This window comes from Microcaecilia unicolor, chromosome 7 (assembly GCF_901765095.1).
Source record: "Microcaecilia unicolor chromosome 7, aMicUni1.1, whole genome shotgun sequence".
Lineage (NCBI taxonomy): Eukaryota > Metazoa > Chordata > Amphibia > Gymnophiona > Siphonopidae > Microcaecilia > Microcaecilia unicolor.
Window position 1 is genome coordinate 88,842,339 of NC_044037.1, and position 20,106 is coordinate 88,862,444.

The 20,106-nt window shown below is 43.0% G+C and overlaps 1 protein-coding gene across 1 annotated transcript in view; it reads left to right on the plus strand.

Moving 5' to 3' along the window:
* The first annotated feature begins 208 nt into the window (after positions 1-208).
* The window catches only part of ELF4 (E74 like ETS transcription factor 4), a 178,822-nt gene continuing 158,924 nt past the window's right edge, over positions 209-20,106 (plus strand). Inside the window, exon 1 of the mRNA XM_030210582.1 lies at positions 209-383. The gene's annotated coding sequence lies outside the window, so the exon portion shown is untranslated. The remainder of the gene's footprint in view (positions 384-20,106) is intronic.

The window sequence follows — 20,106 nt, forward strand, 5'->3', positions numbered from 1 at the left end:
TGGGTCTCCACACAACTCTCTCTGTCTCTCTTTATGTCTGTTCCCTGTGTCGCCCTGTACAGTCAAAGATCACACAGCTCACCTGCAATTTGCATATCAATATGCGATTTGCCATTGGTGTGCAAACCTGTAGGAGGACCTCACCCTACAACGTCTTGTCTCGGTGAGTCACAGAGTGAAAAAAAAGTCAGAAGTTACACTTCTCCTTTTCCGATGACTAGCTCTGGTTTGTGAGTTTAGCGTAATTTTCAGTCTTTCAAAGACAAAAGACAGCATCAGATCCACCACAGGCGCGTCTCTGGACTCCTGAGGATCCTAAGCCTGGATTTTTGGGATGGCTATTTGACCATGGCCAAGAGGACATTGTAGCACATGGTGGGAAGGTATGTGCCAAGTCCGAATGTTTGTGCCATTCATTTGGGAAACAGCACAGCGATTAAGTTTGATGGAATAAAAAGCAACCTTGAAGGCATTTTTAATATTTACAGTTTAGTGAAACGTCAGTTCTGAAGTCTACCTGTCCTGTGTGGTTTGTAAAAGGTTTGTTTCGAGTTTAATTTGGGCTCTCTTTCGATATAGTGACGAATTGAAAAAACATATTCGTTCTTCTATCCGTGTTAATAATGATGGCATTTTGGCGGCTCTTAAAATGATGCCCCTCCCCCCATTTATTATAATAATGCGCAACCTTTGCGTTATATTTTTTTTGCGCCAGTTTATTGCTCTTACAGCGTATTCTAAAGTATAGAATGGAATAGTCTAAAGCATTGAATGGAAGAGTGGGGGGGGGGGGGGGGGGCGACCTTAGCAAATCATTTTAATGGGATTGAACGCTGGCTAGCAAGTGTTAACCTTGGACCTGCTGGTTGCTTTCTGATCGCTGCTGTGGTGGGGGTTTGCTGATGTGTGGCCTACAGCGCTGGGAGGGAGTGCCCTGCTGCATAACTTTACAGTGCCTTATAACCACTCCACACCCAGCTCCCGAAAAGTCAGCCGGTTTTGTGATTAAAACAGACTTTACCTAAGTTGCAAAAAAGGTGCTGAGGAGCTTAAGTCCTCCCTCCCCCCCCCCCCAGTCACTCCGCCCCCACTGGTCGAGCTGCTGCTGGGTGGGTTTCCCTTCTGTCCCCATAATTCCACCACAGCAGTTGCGACGTCAGGGAGTGGCTTACTTGCTGCTATGTTTGGCATTTACTCAGAGTTCTTTATTTGCTTGATGGGTTGGTTAATTTCTCCCCACCCCTTTGGCAGCCTTAACTGAGAATTGTTCTAACCTCAAATTCACAGTTTGTGCAGATAGATCAACAAAAACCATTTTCTGCTCAAGACAGAAGTACACTGACAGTCGCATGTCATTTCCTCAAACGATTAGTTTTTCCACTGTTTGCTTTTATGTTTTCCACTTGATTTTTCTGGTTTTGCATCAGTGGATTTTGTCTTCTTGCTTAAGAAGGGGATCAGTTCAGTATTACCAACTGGCCAGATGTCATATATTTTTTAAGCTGTCCTGTTAGTTCCGGCTTTAGCAATTTATCCTAATTGTATACTATGAAGGAGTGTTGTTGTTCCTGCTCCTAAGGTCACTCCTCGGTTGCTTATGTTGTGGGGGGGGGGGGGGGGGGATTGGGACTGTCATTGCTTTTCTTTGGTTCGTCTTTAGTTGCTTGTGCTATATTAATAGTTTGAATGTATAATGTTGAAACTGTCTATGTGCAAAATTGTGGACCATTTACCTAATTTTCAAAATGAAAATTGACAATGGATTCAAAGTACCTGAAGACGTTTTGCACCTGCTTTTTCTGCAGGTAAAATGTGTATGGAACATAATGGATGCATATTTAAAAATATGAGCGCATTGTGCCTGATTCTGCTCTGAACAGGCTCAGCACCCTAACAATTCTTCTCTTTTAGCTGGCTAAAAGTGTCCCTCGCATGCACTTGAACCTAAACTGGGTGAGGGCAATTGTCTGGATAAATTGTTCTTTGTGAATATTAGCAGTATGTGGAAGCTCGTTTGGCTGGGGGTGACGGGGATGGGGCAATATTAGGGATATGCATTTGTTTTTAACCCAACATGACAGGAAAAAAGGCCAAAATGTTGTGTTTTCCCCCTATGTCATAAATATGCACAGGGCACACTAGTTGAGCAATAAAGTGCACTTGCTGATATTGGCCTGAAATGGGGGGGGGGGGGGGGGGGGGGGGGGAGGAAACTCCTGTAAACAGCATGAGAAACTCGCATGAACATTTTTGACCCTGCACACCCCTATTAGATGATATGTTTTTGATGTGTTTATTAAGGAGAAATGGGGATGAGATCTGAGCCATTTTACCTTTCTTGGTTCAAGGACTGTTAGTGTTCTTTTCTACCTAAGGCCTGTGTAGTAGTAGCACCGGTTTCTGGGCTGTTTGGCTGTCTATGCGTATCACCTAGCCTGATTTAGATAATAAAGCACATCATCTGTCATATGTCCCTCCTCCTTCACTTTTTACTAAGGGTCATGAAGCTGGGAGTAGCCATTCTGAGGAACAGCAAACACTATTATCTTCCAGAACAGAACAGACTAGAAAGGAGATTTCTTAATGGTTTCCTGTCTTCTAACAGGGTTAATTACCAACCACCCAGGCTGAAGAAGCTGATCCTGGCTTGATTTTCATTTGTAGGAAAATTGTTTTTAAAATACATTCATTTGTACAGCAAAATACATATGTTCTGTATAAAGATATACGAAGAATGTAATGAACATAAACTTAAAACAATTGTAGTGTAACAAAGTTCAATGTAGTCCTTACATTTTGGATCGGGAACTGGTCACCCATGCACTCCAAACTCCTCCCCTCCCCTGTCAGGCACTCTATTACATAACTCTCAATACAGGAAAGCATCCATGACACAAACTGGAAGCAAATAGGTCGCAGCTTTGTTTATTAAAGATATCAATTATAACTATATAACAATAACCATAAACAAGCTGTTCACCTAAGCTACTTTTTTTGAAGTATTCACTCACCTCTGATAAAATTGCTTTTTCCTTTCATCGCAGTGCCATGGCAGCTAGAGCATAAGGATATGGCACGGACATCCGTACCCCTTCTTTCTGGGTCACCTGACCCTCCAGCCAGCCTGCTTTTGGAGCCTTAAATTAATCGCTCATCTCCTGATGACCCAAAGCCTTGTAGCTTGGGTGTCTACCCGCTGTGACACACCATTCACCCATGGTTGAATCTCGCCCCTACCTCTCTTTCCACCCGTCTCTAAGACCTAATCAATAGGGAGGGCGGGTGGACGGGTAAGCCGCCTCCGAGGAGCAAGACAAAAGCCCTGGTACAAGGTGGCAGCCTGCTTAAATAAACTAGCCCCCAAAACCACCCCTCTGGCTAGCCACCCAATCTCCTCAAGGCATCCTGGCAGGAAAACTTTAATTGAATTGTGGCCTTCCAATCTCCCGCTAGGGTCTCAGCCACCTCCTTCTGTTTGTCCTCAAATTTGCTCCTCTCCTCCCCCCCCCCAGTTGACCCACCCCTTCTTGCCTCCCAGATATCCCCTTATCCCTAGCCTCTCTACTATTATGGCTGTGCAGCCAACGGTCCAGCCCAAAGTTAAACTGATCCTTGGAGAGGAGCTCTTGGACTGAAACTTCTTCAGCAAATGAGTTGATACCAGTTTCCAGCCAGATTGTTTAGCCTGCCCAAAGAGACAAAATGCACACTACTGAACGCATACACCTACCAGATATTACAAGGTCATTGGGATCAGGTTTTAACTGATCCTAGTTTTACCCTATTGTAATGATGAACTTTACACAAGACTCAGGTCTAGAAATCCAGAGGTGCAGCAGTGCAAAATCAAAACTGTCCTAGCTCATGCTTAATAACATGGAGTTATTTGCAGACCCTATTTAGATAAAAGCCATAACCCTCCCCCATCCCAGGTCCACAACTACCCCCCCCCCCAAAAAAAAAAACAAATCTTAGAAATTTTTTGTTTTCGTGCACCTGGAAAGCATTTTTAACTGGTTCTTTAGCTACTGTTTATCTAAACTTCTCCCAGTTGAGGTTATGATGACATAAGCCTTCGCTAAAGCTATCACTGGTTCTTTCCCATTCTTAATCCTTCACTTTTGCCCAGTCTTTGCAGTTATAGCCCTCCAACTGAGAAGCAGACACAGAAACCTCCACAAATTTCTACAATTGCACTCGAGCCACTGGTGTATCGAAACGAAAAATGGATGCCCATCTTGTTTTGATAATACGGGTTTCCCCGCTCCTTCGCCGGGATGTCCTTAGAGATGGGTGCCCTTAGAGATGGTCGTCCCCGTTCGATTATGCCCCTCCACATGTCTCAGACTACATAAAAAAAAGAAAGGAAAATACAAAGAAAAACAACAGCCACTGCTGGGCAATCTATTTACTTCCTAACTTAGGGCCCCTTTTACCATGCTGCAGTAAAAGGGGGCCCATGGTGGCATTGGCGCACAGGTTTTCCGCACGCCGAGGCCCCCTTTTACCACAGTGAGTAGAAGGCTTAAAAAAAAATGAAATGACCCATTTTCTGGGGGAAGCCCTTACTGCCACCTATTTAGGAGGCGGTAAGGGCTTCCGTGCTAACCTGGTGGTCTGATGGTAACCGGGCAGCGTGCGGTGCTGCCCGATTGCCGCCGGTTAAGCTCCTGCTGCTACCCCCCCCCCCCAATAAAAATTCTGACACACCAGCCCATGGTGGGCTTGTTGTGTTTTAGTAAAAGGGCCCTTTACCTAGAAAAACAAACCAGTCATTTCTATCTAAAGCCCGTAACATCTAGTCTGCAAGAAAGTATGCAATTGAGAAGCTTCATAAAAGACAAATGTCATGTTATGCCCTTGCAATGAGATTTCATTTTTTCCTGTGTCGAGAATAGTGTGTGTCCTCTTCTAACTGCATGCTTTTTCACTACAGTGTACACCACGAAGGATATTGCTCCGGTAACAAAACCATTTAAATATATAAAACAAAGGGAAATTCCCAAAAACGACATGGGAAATGAAACACAAATTTTTGCTAATGCTTCTTCTGCTACAGGGGTGGGCTACCTTTATACGCAAAGGGCCGAATAGATGTCAGTACTACCCCTAATGGGCTGCAACATTACACAATGTCAGAAATGGAAATGCACAGAGCTCCATAGACCTTCTGTGATAAATAAGTACAATTTTTAATTGAAAATGATGGATGCAAACTGCTAGAGTTGTGAAATACAGTATTTAAAATCACCAAAACTCTGGTCAATGACGTTTTCTGTGTGTACTTATGGTCTCGCAGGCCGCATAAAATTAAATAGCAGGCTGTATTCAGCTTATGGGCTACAGGTTGCCCACATCTTCTGTACTCTGTCCTAGAAGAGCAGGAAAGAAACAATGTCTGTGCAGTCCCTAGAAACACCTTTAAATGCATTGTGAAGAGGAGGGTTGTATTACAATATGTTGAACAAATTGACCAGATTTCTCCTTTTTTATGAACTCAGAATCAGGACTAAACCAGGTGTTCAGAACCCTTATTTTATCATCCTCACTTTAATATTCCCTTATCTCTTGTTTGTCCTGTTTGTCTGTCCTAATTAGATTGTAAGCTCTGTCGAGCAGGGACTGTCTGTTCATGTTCAGGTGTACAGCGCTGCATACGTCTAGTAGCGCTATAGAAATGATGAGTAGTAGTGGTAGGTGTCTCTAAGAACTGTACCAACCAAAGTAACCAAAAAAAAAAAAAGAAAGAAAGAAGGATCAGAGAAGAATGAGAAATGATACTCCAATACTGAGAAAAGCAAATAAAAGTGAGCTAAGGCTTCCCAGTCTTCCTTCTTTAGGAAATCCCCAACATGAATTCCAGGATCAAAGCCAGATAACTGCAATCATAGCTTTAGACTTGATGTTCTTAAATAGGAAACATGACATGTTTTTTCCCCCCTAGTTTATTGTTACATAATCTGTTTAAGGACAGTGAAATGTTTTCTGGATGAAGGCACACTGGTATCTGTCTTCATCTGCCTCTGCTGACACAGCTCTCTGTGTAAGAAGCATGCACGGGCCTTGACACCTCAATACACTTGTGTTATCATATATACATATATATATATATTTTTTGTCCAGTAGCATCCTTCTGTTTTTCTTGTTTCCCAGTTTAATTGTATCCAGCCTCTACTGCAGTGGCTCCCAAGACCCAAACCTGCCCGGGGGAACCCCAACCAGTTAGGTTTTCAGGATATCCACACAATGAATAGTCATGAAAGGGATTTGCATGCAGTGGAGCCATGCAAATGTCTCTCATGAATATTCATTGCGGATATCCTGAAAACTTGACTGGCTAGGGGTTCCCCCAGGTGTAGAAAAATGCTATCAGTTGCCTTCAGTGAAATACAGGTCAAGGCAGGCTTAGAGCTGAGAACTAGGCCTCTAAAAAGCAAAGACCATCTCTGACACAGATAATGTCACTGCAGCAGAAGCAGAAGTAAGCAACTGAGAGCTGACAGAGGGAGGTGGAATCTGTTCTCAAAACAACAGGTGGACAGACAATAACAAGAGGTTGTGGACAAAGATATTTTGGTAAAGGCAGATAACAGTGGGTCAGACGAAAGTAGATAAAAACATCCAGGGGGGTTGAAGGGAAACTTGGAAACATGTGAAATCATTGCCACCAAAGATGTTGATATCTAGAATGTACTAAGGATAAGATGCAAAGATTGCCGGTGGGAGAATGAAATGTTAATAGGGATCAATGATAGAAGAATTGTATAAAAAGGCTGACAGGGCATTAAAAAAAGGAAGGAAGAGAGAAGAGGAGATGAGAGAAAGAGAGACTACAGTAAACCGGTTGTGTGTCGTGGAGCACTGCTCTTCTAGGATGAGATATGAATGCCAGTGATATGCACTGTAATGCTCTTGTGTTAATCCTGTTTTTGGTAAGTGAATTACTTTCTCTTATTCACTTGATCCCAGTGTGCTTCTGATTGTTGAGTCCATCAGCATTCAATGTGGTTTTTTTTTTACCCTCTATTTCTCTTTTTCTTAATCAACATACAACAATCCTCAGCCATGTGCCACAGACTGCAGCGTACTCTGAAGCCCGGTATGTCACACTTTGAAATAGTGTGACATGATGTTCCAGTATTCATTCTCCTGAGGGCTGTAATTCTTACTCCTGTAGCAGCTTTAGCCTCTGCAAACCTAAAAAGCAGAAGCTGGATTTAGGTATCGATATTCACTATTGCCACTGAGTGGTCAGGTCCTCTTGTAACTCCCTTTTTGGAGGTGAGACTAGACTCTGGGTTCAGCCTACATGTAAGCAGCAGCAGAAGAAGCATTTAAAAGCCACACAGAAAATTAACCGCACAAGTAATCTTGTGAAAGCAAGTTGGCTTCTGTCTGAGACCCACCTTGACCTCAGTAAAATTGACACTGGATAAGCATAATTTTGACAATAACATAGCAAGGACTTACATAGAAATATAAAAAATGACACCACATAAAGACTATTTGCCCATCCATACCAACTTGTAAGCTCTACGCTTGCTTCCTCTCCCTCAGAGATCCTCTGTGCATGTTCCATGCTTTCTTGAATTCAGATACAGGCCTGCGGTAATGCGAGTGTACCATTCATTCCACACAGCCACTACCCTTCCCATAGCGAAATATTTCCTTAGTTTACTCCTGAGTCTTTTCCTTTCCTTTTCATCCTATGCCTCCTCATTCTAGAGCAGGGATGTCCAACCTCGGTCCTCAAGGGCTGTAGTCCAGTAGGCTTTCAGGATTTTCCCAATGAATATTCATGAGATTTATTTTCATGCACTGCCTCCCTTGCATGCAAATAGATCTCATGAATATTCATTGTGGAAATTCTGAAAACCCGACCTGGCGAGGGTTGAGGATGGACAACCCTGTTCTAGAGTTTCCTTTCAATTCAAAGAGGCACACCTCCAGTGCATTTATACCATAGAAGCATGTAAAATGTAATCATGTCTCACCTCTCCCACCTTTCTCTCAAACCATACATATTTAGATCAGTCAGTCTACATATACTTTAGGATGAAGCCTTTAACCATTTTAGTAGCCACCTTCTGGACTGACTCCATCTTGTTGATGTTCAGAAAACTCCAAGTAAGGTCTCATCAGATAGAGGTAGCATCACTTTTTATTCCACCTGACATTTCTCTCCCTATGCATGCAAACATCCTTCTGATTTTTGCAGTCAACTTTTCTTTCTGTTTGGCCACCATAATATCATCACAAATGATCACCCCCCCCCCCCCCCCCCCAGATTGAGCTTTTGTTTCATGCACAGAAGAAATCTACTTCCACCCTTTGAGGTTTTGCAGCAATGGAAAAAAATTCCTTTACAAACTATCAAGCTAAACAATTGATTCAAAAGTCAGCAAAATACCTTGAACTTAATAAGAACATAAACATAAGCATTACCATACTGGGACAGACTGAAGGTCCATCAAGCCCAATATCCTGTTTCCAACAGTGGTCAACCCAGGTCATAAGTACCTGACAAGATCCCAGAACAGTAAAACAGATTTTATGCTGCTTATCCTAAGTCCATCTTAATAATAGTTTATGGACTTTTCATTTAGAAAATTATCCAACCCTTTTTAAAACCCTGCTATGCTAACTGCTTTTATCACATTCTCTGGCAACGAATTCCAGAGTTGAATTACTTGTTGAGTGAAGAAATATTTTCTCTGATTTGTTTTAAATTTACTACTTAGTAGCTTCTTTGCATGCCCCCTAGTCCTAGTATTTTTGGAAAGTGTAAACAAGCAATTCACATCTACCTGTTCCATTCCACTCAGTATTTTATATACCTCTATTATATCTCCCCTCAGCTGTCTTTTCTTCCACCTGAAGATCCCTAGCCACTTCAGCCTTTTTTCATAGGGAAGTCAATCCCATCCCCTTTATTATTTTTGTTGCCCTTGTCTGTACCTTTTCTAATTCCACTATATATACACATCTTTTTTGAGATGCGGTGACCAGAACTGCATACAGTATTCAAGGTGCGGTCACACCATGGAGTGATAAAAAAGCATTATAAATGCTGTATGAAATTTGCAACCAATGTAGATCCTTCAAGATGGGAATAATTCAATTGCTTTTTCTTTTTCAGAACAAAGCAATCTACTGTATTCTGGACTCATTGCAGTCTTTTTATTGTAGAGAGAGACCTTAGCTTCGTTATACAATGTATTATAATAATTAAGTTTATTAATGACTAGTGTATGAATGAGCCAGTGGCATAGCCAGACAAAGTTTAGGAGGGGACCAGTGGTTAACCATTTCCTCTCCAAATTAAAATTACCTTAGATGGCAGGGATCTCCAAGCTGCCTACCCCAACTGCAAGGAAGAAGCCAGCGGACAGTGGCAGCACTTTAAGCCACTGTTAGCATTGCCAGCATGATGAACACTGATTGGAGGGTGCTGGCTGATGCAGATCTTGCAAAATCAGCTTAAAGTACTGCTGCTGTCTGCTGGCTTTTTCAGCTGGCAGGACCTGGGGATCTCTGCCAGCTCTAATAATGATGTAACTAGTTGCTGGGTGGTCCTGAGGGAAAAGTGAAGGGCTACCCACAGGTGTCTCTGCTTCTGGAATGAGAATGTGTAGAGCAGCCTTTTCTAGGCAGGGTCTAACACCTTGGATGCGATGTAAGTTACAGAAACAAGCGTAGACCATCGTAGATATCTCAAAGGTTAATTCTTAGGCAAGATGACAGCTTAATATATATACAAAGAGAGCCAACAACTGAGATAAGCTGATCTATCACTGCAGGAAAGCAATTTGACTAGGGGGCATGGCCAGTGACTCACATAGCTTGGGATTTAGACATCATGGAGTTAATATTCAACATGATTTAAGTAGGCAAGACTTTCTGTCTGCTTAAATGATGCTAAGCAGACTGGCCATCGATATTCAGCAGCACTTAACTGGGCAATACCATTGAATATTGTGTCTGATCACAGCAGCACTGCAGGGGTAATGCTGGGATGCTCTGGGGGCGGAATTGGGGAGGAGTCAGCAGTTATGTAAGTACTGGCCTTATTCAATGTCAGTGCCCAAATAGCTAAGTAAGCAGATAGGACCACATAAAAGGCAGTCCTATCTTTGCCCGCTTAACTGTGCAGGTGCCAACACTGAATATTGGCAGGCACCAACATGACTTCTGGGTCGGCAGCTGACTCCTGATATTCAATGCTGGTGCCTGGATATGGCCCAGAATTGAATATCTGGACATAATTCAGCCTACGGCGGACAAAGGCCTAAAGACCACTGAGTGCCACAGACTGCATATTGGTTGGCAGGGGCGGCCCGACCATTGGTGTCTCAGATGGCACTCTGTAGGGGCGACATCTTGGAGGGCGGTTTTGCAGCATTTTAGCTGGTCACAGTGACTTTCCAAACCTGGCATTGGCAACGATTCCCGTACGCTGCCCTTCTGCTGCCGACACCCACCTCTTCACTTTACTGCAGCTGCCTGAAGTAACTTCCTGTTTCACTCAGGCAGCCATAGCAAATGGAAGAGGTAGGTGCCGGCAGCGGCAGGGCAGCGTATGGGAATCACTGCCGGGTTTAGAAAGTCACCATGACCAGGTAAATTGCGGGGGGGAGGGGGGGCGGCATGCAAGCTCTGCCTCAGGCAGCATCTTGCCTTGGGCTGGCCCTGTTATGTGGGTTAAATTTAAGATGATTAGAGTGTGTGGAATGGTTACAAAGAGTATGGGAATTACTAACAGAAGACAGGTCCAGTGAATTGGGAGGGCCTAGTGGTATTCTTTCTTGTAGCTTTCTTTTTATTGGGGTTTTCAGCATTAACATCTGTTTGTTGAAATCATACATACAAAAAAAGAAGGGTGGGAATGACCAATGTGATAGTCCAGGTTAAAAGCATTCGTCTTTAATTAGCATATGTGTTACCACTTGCTTGAGAACATTGAATCAATACAATAAAACAGACATTTGCTTGGAGAGGTCCATGTTTCGGCCTATGCCTTTGTCAGGTGTCCAATGTCTTAGCAAACACAAGAGTACACTGCAGAAATAGCAAAACACACTGTAGATTGTCTTAAAATTCTTAACACATAGTTTTATAAATGTAGGGTTACCATATGGTTCCAGAAAAAGGAGGATACATTGATCCAGTCCAGGTTTTGCTTCCATTGACAGCAATGGAAGTAAAACCCAGACTGGCTCAATCTGTCCTCCTTTTTTTCTGGAACCCTACAAATGTAGCCACACAAAACCCCCCTGTCTGTAGACGTACTCTTTCATATTTTTCTCTCAAACATATTTTTTTTTGTTTAATACAAGCAAACAAACAAGAGGAATGGAGATTACAAAATATCAAAAACAAATACATACATTTCACTCCATCATCTGTGTAATCCTGCTCTCTAAAAGATAAATTGAAGTATATAACACAGGAGAAAAAAGCCTCAGAATTCTTGTAGGCACCCACTATTACAGTTGTGCTTCTTCACTCCAATTATCGACATAAAAAAACTGTGAAACTACCATTCGGTCTACCGTGTTCCAGTTCTCTTGTGTTCACTTCCACATTCAATTTTTCAAAATTTTAAGCTTCATGAACAATATTACAAAAATTGTATTAAGCTAAAAAAATTTGCTCTTCTTTAAGTTGTGATCCACTCTCTGTATTGTCTTCAAGGTCCTCCTCACGATGGCCAGCGTTTCTTGGCTGAAAACCGCTGCCTCGGGAATTTAGACCCACATCTTCTAGAAGACAAAACAAATGCAATGACCCATTAGAGAGCAAATATTTCCACATTTATTTATTTATTTTATTTATTTATTTGTTACATTTGTATCCCACATTTTCCCACCTATTTGCAGGCTCAATGTGGTTTATAGTACCGTAAATGCGTTCGCCAATTCCGGTATGAACAAATACAGTAATGTTGTGGTAGAATAAGGTTCTTGTGTACAGACACATTAGGGAATTGTAGAGAGGAAGAGTTATTATATTTCCATTACAAGCTTTGGTTTTGTTGTGTTGCAGGGTACAGACAGGAGTTTAAGTTGGGTCGGTAAGGTATGCCTTTTTGAACAGGTTATAATCACAAGTTCTAAAACTTACTTGATACAGCTCTATTACATCAACTTTAAAATGGAGTAAGCACACAAAATGGCATCTTGACGTTTTAAGCTGCATTCAGCCCAATCAATTCTCCGTTAGCTCACAATTGGTTACCCAATGCTTCTGCATTTTTCTGGCTGGATTTTAAATTTATGCTATGTTAAATTGCATAAATAAATTGGAGTGGAGAAACACAATTGTAACTGTGGGTGCTTACAAGAACTCTTGAGGCTTTTTCTTCCGGTGTTATATAATTCAGTTTATCTTTTAGAGAGCAGGATTATGCATTTACCTTTACTAAAGAGCAGTAGGCCTAATGCAGGCCTACCATGTGCTAATAGGAGACTACTACAAGACACGCTGAGGCATCCCTTTCCTGCTCATCACGCACAAATCTCACACTGGAAAATATTTTTTATTTTCCAGTGTGGGAGGCATACCCAGGGTTGGAGAGTAAGTGTGCCTGCGCTAATTGAGTAGCGTGGGAACATTACCTTGTGCTACCCAGTTAGCGTGGGAGTAGCATGGGAGCCCTTACTGTCTCCTAAATAGGTGGTGATAAGGGCTCCTACAGTAATGGCCACATGCTAATGGTAAAAGTATCATGTGGCCATAACAAGAAAATATGGCAAGGCGGCCATTTTACCGCTGTGCTAAAAGTGGCTGAAGATGCATGGAAAGCCCACATGCTGACACCAGCGCCAGCCTATTTTTAGCGCAGCTTAGCAAAAGGAACATCAAGTATGATACCACTCGTAATTCTGTTTTTCTGTTGGCCCCACCCTCTGCAACACTTTACCTCTCCAGCTCAGATCACACACCTCTTTAAACAATTTTATATTCAAACTTAAGACCTTCCTCTTTGCAGATGCTTTTTTCATAAATTAATTATGCTGACTTTGGTGATAGTCTTCCCCCCCCCCCCAAGATGAGCCTGCCTACCTCTAAAATTACGCCTCTTATCGTCTTCTTCTACCCCCCTTTCCTATCACATAGTTCTAAGCTAATCTAATCAGAAATTTATAGACTGCATTAGACCCAACAGGAAGTTCAAGGCGGTTAACAAAAAGATAACTCAGATAAAATGAGGAATTACAAAAATACAGATAACCTTGAAGTACAATTAAAATTTACCAAACAAGAAAGTTTAAATTTTTTTTTATGTAGATTCATACCGTTCATCTCAGAATGGATTTGCATGGGAAGAGTGTTCCAAATGGAACTTGCCCAATAAGAGAACAGTGCCTCAAAATGGTGCTTAAATCGAATACCCTTAAATGACGGAGATGTCAATAAAAAATAATCACATAATCTGGATGAAGAAAAGTACAAATTGGGAAACATTTGAATAAAAAAGTGATCAGAATCCAAACCGGCTAGACCGTGGGAATATAAAAAAGGATCGCTGTACACCCTTTGCATAGGAGGAAAAGGGGCCTCAGTTGATGGCGTAGCTGATATGATGCGATGCAGTCTTAATACTCAGCTATGGCTATTCTATCATTGGCTCTCCTGAAAAACCTCCTAATTTTAATTCCAAATAAGTGTATAGTAATAGCTGAAAGTTTTTATATTCCCACGGTCTAGCCAGTTTGGATTTTGATCACTTTTTTTGTGGATATTTAGTGTGAGCTACTAACAAGTGATCTTTTTATTTATGAGTTTGTTTGAAACATTTGGATAAGCAATTCAATTTACTGCCTCCCCTCCCCTCCTTCCTCCTTTATTTCTATTTTCTCTCCTCCTACTTTATTAGTTTTGTTAGCCGGTCAGATATTTCTTATGATGTGCGGGATATTAAGCGCTTAGGGGGTCTTTTACTGAGGCACGCTGGCGTTTTTAACACGTGCTAAAAATAGGAGCACGCGCTAAAAACGCCAATGCGCCTTAGTAATAGACCCCCCTAAATAAACTTGGAAACAACATATTCCATTCCATATTCTGCAATTTGACATTTTCATATCAACAGTTGAAGATCGAAGTGCTTGATAAACATGTTTTCAGGTGCATATACAATTTCTCGGGTAGCCTAAATCCATAAAAGAGGGCCTGCAATAGAGAAAGAAGACTTTTTTGTAACCACATAATATACTTTAGATAAATGAGCCACAGAAAATAATTTTGCCCCATCAGATTTTGAATGCCCGCAACAGACGGTAAATTTCAAGAGCTTGGGTTATGTATAACGGCGCTAATCCATTCTGAACCTTAAAAATATGAGCCAACAATGAGTTCAATTCCCACTTCAGGCACAGACAGCTCCTTGTGACTCTGGGCAAGTCACTTAACCCTCCATTGCCCCATGTAAGCCGTATTGAGCCTGCCATGAGTGGGAAAGCGTGAGGTACAAATGTAACAAAAAAAAAAACACGAATTCTGTAGTATACAGGAATCCAAGGACTGGAGTATGTAATGCAGTTTGATCTAGTGTTGTTATGATTCCTGAATAAACTGGATTTTCTGCATCAGGTAATGACTTTTACTGGATTGATATAAGTGTCATCCAAAAATATTGTGCATGAGTGATCCAAAACAGAAAGGGGTAGATATTTAAAGTGATTGAAATAGTCAGTGGAGATTGAGTCCTGGTCATTCAAATTGCTTTCTGGGACTAACTGGGGATATTCAGCGGCACTTAACTGGACAGTGCCAAAACCGGCTAGTTTGTGGGTTGTCCAGGGGTGGAGTTAGGGTAATACTAAACCTAGTCGGTTAGCAGAGATTTTCAGTTTGCTAACTGGTTAAGCAAGCCTATAAAATTAAGACAGAATAAAGACCATATTAACTTAAAGAACATAAGCGTTGCCATATTGGAACAGACACCATCAAGCCCAGTATCCTGTTTCCAGCAGTGGCCAATACAGGCCACAAGTACCTGGCAAAGTCCCAGAACAATAAAAGAGGTTTTATGCTGCTTATCCTAGCAATAAGCAGTGGATTTTCTGAAGTCCATCATAATAATGGCTTATGGACTTTACTTTTAGGAAATTATCCAAACCCTTTTAAAACCCTGCTAAGCTAACTGCTTTTATCAGATTCTCTGACAACAAATTCCAGAGTATAATTACACATTAAGTGAAGAAATATTTTCTCCGGTATCTCATGCACAATATTTTTTGCAACAAAGTCAACCAGGCGCTACCCTGACTATTGGACGGAGCCCAGTTAACTTCCAGGTCATGGCATCACGTGCTGCCATCCCCCTCTCTCACAACCCCCCCCCCCATAACATTCAGACCTACTCCTCCTGATTCCCCTCCCTGTGACCCACCCCCAAATTGTATGAAACACCCCACCTTCTGATGCCTGCTACCCCCTCCCACCACCTGGACGTCCAGCAAGACCTCTCTGCTGGATCCCCCCCCCCTATGGTTTTGGGCTTACTTGACCATTTCTCTGGTGGTCCAGTGGAGAATTGGGCAGGAGTGATACCCACTCACTCCTGCATGTTGTGGCTGCCTCCCTAAAACGACTGCCACAACCTCTAGTGACAGCCTTGCTGTACTTTGAAGTGCACGTCATTTCTAACCATTTCCCCACTGCACTACCAGGGAAACGGGCAGGTAAGCATGGAGCCATTGGGGGGGGGGCTTGCTGCTCTGAGGGTGGGGTGGAGGGGGAGGAAGGAGTATACAGTGTGTGTGGGGGGGAGAGGGAGGGGGAGTGGCGACTCTTGCTTTGCTTCCGGTAGGTGGGAGGTGGGAGGGAAGAGCGGACATTGGAAGGGGGCAGATCTACTTATGCAGGTCTTGGCTGATACTGGTAAATGTACCTCTTTGATTTTAAAAGCTGATGCACAATATTTTTAGAAACATTTTTTGCTGGTCCAGAGAAAATTTCAAGTGTGTCAAGAATCTCATGTTTGGAATGTAACATTCAGCATTATGTAACCACTACTACTTACCATTTCTGAAGTGCTAGCACATGTACACAGCACCAAACAGAAATGCATAAGAGAGACAGCTTCTGCTCCACAAAATTTACAATCCAGTCAAGACAGTCTAAGAGAATATATTTATTATATGTCAGGCAGATTTTTACTCTACTCATGCAAAGGCTGTTATCCATATCAAGCCAGATACCTGCCTACTAACTCCATCCAGAATTCAAGGGGAGAAAGAACAAACATTATGGCTTCTCTGATTAGTTTGTATCATACCGTATTCTTTCTTGTTCTTGATGCCCACAAGCTGTGAATGATTCATGGGGTTACGAACATGATGGTTTCAATGGCAGGCCCTAAATGTGCACCACCCCTAGTCATCCCAAGGCCAAGGAGGGTTAGGCGGCTTGCCCAGATTCACAAGGTGCTGCTGTGCATTCTGGGCAAGATTCTATGTATGGTGCCTGTAAAATCGGTGCTAAAAACACCCGCTTAAATGGTATTCTGTTAGCCATGTCTAAAGTTCAGCATGGTTTATAGAATAAATGCTTAAGCAGACAGGTCACGTGTACATTTAGGTGCCACCATTTGCACCAACAAAAATGTGGTGCAAAAACCTGGGCCTAAATTTATGTGCAGATCCCCGTTCTGTAATTGCATGCGTAACTCAAAACTATGCCCCTGATCCACCCCAAACACCTAGGCCCCTTCCATTTCTGCACCCCCTTTTTTGGACCGCACCTAAATCTATGTGCACCAGTCCCAATGAAATCTAATTAGTGCCAATAATTGCTTATTAAAATGCCAATTATTGGCACTAACTGGCTCATTATTCTGTTAAATTGCGCATGCAAATTGGGAACACACCTAAATTTGCCAAAGCAATTTTTGGCAACCTTTATAGAATCAGGGGGTCTGTTTCCCAGCCCACTGGTCTGTCTATTAGGTTACTCCTCCACCCTTGTATTGTTATGCAACTGAAATGCAAAAGAAATGCCTCAATGCACAGTGGGAGTCCTCTCTCTGAATAGAGTTTTCCAGTCTTGTGGCTCAAATGCAAAGGAAAAATGTTCCATTAAATCAGTAAGGCTGCTTTTATCTCACAGCTCAACTTTATAATCCTTGTCCTTGTATATAAGCAGCTGTCTATAAAGCTCAGCAAATGACAAAATATTACTCCTAATCATTTCTATAGCACTACTAGACATATGTAGCATTGTACACATTATATAAAGGTACGTTCTCTGTTCCTAGAGGGCTCACAATCTAAGTTTTTGTACCTGGGGCCAGTGGCGTAGCTACGTGGGGCCAAGGGGGCCTGCCCCCCAAAAAAATTTCCTGTGGGCCCCTGGTTTTGCTGGTGGGAGTCCCCAACCCCTGCCAGTTGAAGTGTTGTCCAGCGCCGGTATCCGGCGCCGCCATGTTGCCTGCCCTGCTCTGTTTTCCCCTCATGTCCTACACACTCCTTTTAGTGAAACTCAATTTCGCTAAAAGGAGCATACAGGACATGAGGGGAAGACAGAGCAGGGCAAGCAACGCCAAGGTATTTGCTGTGGCAGTGGGTGGCGGTGGGGCGGCAGACCAAAACGTACCCCCCACATCTCAGGCACTGGCCCCCTCCCACCACGAGGTCTGGCTATACCACTGCCTGGGGCGATGGAGGGTTAAGTGAGGAGCTGCAGTGGGAATTGAATCCAGGCTACCAGAATCAAAGCCCGCTGCACTAACCATTAGACCACTCCTCCAATGTTTAAATTCAGCAGAACTGCCTTTAAACTCTCAAGCACAACCCTGCAGCTGTGGTTGTGCATTCAACAGACTGGCATTAAGAGGAAAATTCTAGAATAGGGCTTCCACTAGGTTCCTACTTTTCTTTTTAGAATACTAGTGCATGTACATTGAGGTGCATTCACTTATACCAACCCTATAGCTGGTGTAAATGTACACACCAAGATGTTAGTGCGTGCACGTTTAAATGATAGAATTTTAATTTATGGGCATATCTCTGCACCGTGCCCATGAGCAAAGTATGTGTATCAACTCATGGCATGTACTTTTCTGTTAGTAGGTATTCTGTGAGGTCATTTACACAAATAAATGGCCACTTATGCACGTAAATGGAGTGGAGGAGTGGCCTAGTGGTTAGGGTGGTGGATTCTGGTCCTGGGGAACTGAGTTCAATTCCCACTTCAGGCACCGGCAGCTCCCAGTGACTCTGGGCAAGTCACTTAACCCTCCATTGCCCCAGGTACAAATAAGTACCTGTATATGTAAGCTGCATTGAGCCTGCCATGTGTGGGAAAGCATGGGGTACAAATGTAACAAAAATAAAAACAATAAATGATTCTAGTACTCCCATGACTCTCCTCCTCCCCCTCTCTGGTTCTAGGGCATAGGATATATGCTTTCATGGGAATTGAGTGTCTCTCCCTGCTTCTAGACAAAATGCTTTCATTTGCTTGACAGGGAGGGAGGTTTCTCCAGGGACTGGTCCAGTGTTGCCAGGTGGGCGGTTTTCCGCGACCCGCCGTGGGAAATTTTTGCCCGCGGCGGGTTGCGGTTTTTTGGGCTTTTTTTTTTATTTTGGGCGGTTTTCAGGCGGGTTTTTCGGCCGCGGGGGGCGGGGTTAGTGACGTTTTGGGCGGGGTTAGTGACGTTCTGGGCGTGGCCAATGATGGGGGAGGCGGGGCCGATGACGAGAGAAGCGGGGCCTGTGACGGGGAGGCGGGGCCGATGACGGCGGGGGCGGGGTTGATGACGGCGGGGGCGGGGGTGATGACGCAGGGGTGGGGGTGTCAGGGGCGGGGTTTGAGTTTGGGCGGGTTTTGGGCTGTTTTTAGGCTGGATTGGGTGTGAAAAAAATTTTCCACCTGGCAACCCTGGACTGGTCCCTTTTTCCTATCTTCAAAGCTAACCTGGTCCCAAACGGGAGTTCCTCTCAAAATTCTCTTTCTCTGGGGAAAATTGTTCTGTTCCAAACTGCGTAGAATCTCATTCCCTGGGTTTAACAGCCTGCAACATATCGTTCTTGCCAAGGAGTGTCAAGATGTAAAAACAACCTCAAAAAGTAAATCTAGTCTGGATTTGAATATGGCCACCAGAGAGAGAGAGAGAGAGCCTATGTCAAGCAAGCAGTCAGGCAGGGTTAAAAAAAAAGTTTGTGAATTAGCAATGAAAGAAAAAGTTACAGATAAGAGAAATTTGTCAGATGAAGAGTGTTTACAAGGAAGACTGTGGGGAGAAACAACATAGATAATAAGCAGCTGCAGAATGAATGCATTTGTAAGTGAGCCACAGAAGGTTGAACTGTTTACAGAAGCAGATGGGGAGCCAGTGCAATGACTTGAGGTGAGGAGTTACAGGGTCATTGCAATGTTGAAAGAAAATAAAATTATGCACTTGTATTTTGAATAGATTGCAGTGGAGAAAGATGTTTCTGCAAGAGACCCACAAGGAATAAGCAGCAGTTGTCTAAGCAGGAAGTGATGAAAGAGCGGATGAGCACTTTAGTAGCATGCTCAGAAAGAATGATTGTAGGTTGGATGTACATTTTATTTTTCGCTATATGGAGAGAAGTGGTGGTTAAATCATTTTCTGTGAAAACAAGGTGCCACTCCCCAAGTAGAACACAGCTGGCGAGAATCCTTTTTAAAAGAAACTGGCAGCAACTTACTAATCCTGTAACAGTCAACTAGTATGGTGGATCCTCTTGGCCGAACCAGTGACTTTGCCTGCATGGGATAATTTTATATATTTCTTTTCTGCTTGTAAAGTCTGTTTTACACACATACACAAGGGTGAATTCTATATATGGTTGTTGAAAAAGCACTACTTTATAAGCTGCACTTAAAGTTCAGTGCGTTTTGTAGAATAGCACTTATGCCCGGGACTCACACCTAACTAGGCACAGCCATTTGCACCAGCTGAAACGAGGTGCAAATGTACATGCAGAAATTGGGCGCATATCCCCTGTATTCTATAATGACATGTGTGGAGGAGTGGCCTAGTGGTTAGGGTGGTGGACTTTGGTCCTGGGGAACTGAGTTTGATTCCCACTTCAGGCACAGGCAGCTCCTTGTGACTCTGGGCAAGTCACTTAA